This window comes from Globicephala melas, chromosome 9 (genome assembly GCF_963455315.2).
Source record: "Globicephala melas chromosome 9, mGloMel1.2, whole genome shotgun sequence".
In the NCBI taxonomy this organism is placed as follows: Eukaryota; Metazoa; Chordata; class Mammalia; order Artiodactyla; family Delphinidae; genus Globicephala; species Globicephala melas.
This window is the reverse complement of record NC_083322.1, coordinates 25,840,044-25,841,066: the sequence shown is the minus strand read 5'-3', so window position 1 is coordinate 25,841,066 and position 1,023 is coordinate 25,840,044. Positions and strand designations below refer to the sequence as shown.

General features: G+C 43.2%; 1 non-coding gene across 1 annotated transcript; it reads right to left on the bottom strand.

Moving 5' to 3' along the window:
* Positions 1–469: 469 nt before the first annotated feature.
* Positions 470–576, bottom strand: LOC115853956 (U6 spliceosomal RNA). Its single transcript, XR_004039800.1, has one exon. It is a non-coding gene; the product is annotated as a U6 spliceosomal RNA (small nuclear RNA).
* Positions 577–1,023: the final 447 nt, after the last annotated feature.

Here is a 1,023-nt window from a genome sequence, read left to right as displayed (position 1 = left end):
GGTCTGTGATCGCTGTGTCTTGTGAGACTCTGCATCCCTCTCATAGCTTTTCTCAGCGTCCTTGGCATTTTGTGACTTCCTAACACTAGAGGAAATTTTTCTGTCAAAATGAGTGAGGCTCTTGGTGCCTTCTAGACTTTCCCCACCTCCCGACACGTGAAACTTTCCACAACTTTCCCTGGCCTCTTCATCCTACTCCTGGAGTCAGTTATTGTGGGTAGGACACAGCCGCTGAGATGTTTTATAAAGCCTCTGAGGGGCCTTCTGTAGTTCCTTTCCAGTCCATTTTAGTTAGACTATGTCCCTGTGAGGCCATCAGCCCTTTTGTTTGAATTTTGTGCCCCTCCACCTGGCCTGCCTTTCGTGGAACCTGGATAGTACTGTCGCCCTCTTCCCACTCTCTGCCTCTGCATCCCTGGCGTTGGTTGTTTTCTGTGAAAACACCAGTGAACAGGTCCAGTATTTTTTCAAAAATACGGAACCCTTCACGAATTTGTGTGTCATCCTTGCGCAGGGACCACGCTAATCTTCTCTGTATCGTTCCAGTTTTAGTAAATGTGCTGCCGAAGCGAGCACCAGGTCCAGTTTTGAACTGACCCTGAGGAAATAGGTCAGGAGCTGTGTGGGGAAGAAGGAGGGATGAGAACCACTGGAGAACTAAGAATAGTTTGTTTTTTCATTTTAACATTTTTTTATATTGGTAGTAAATGCAGTGGAAACATAAAGAAAAAGAAAAAGAAAGGAAAAGAGGAAGGTAAGACAGGAGGAAGAAAGAAACGAGAGAGAAAAAAGACAAAAGATAACCCCAAACCGTACTTCCTGTGGTAAGGTATAACCAGGAAGCTTTATTTTAAACCCTGAAGAACTGTGGCACAGTTAAAACTGCAGGAACATCTAAAGCTGAATCGTATGAGGGAACCTAGGTATCTAAAGGCCAAAATGTATATTCCAGGTTTCTATTTAATTGGACAAAATATATTTGAAATTTTTAACAAGCAATAATAATTACCCTGCTGCACATCT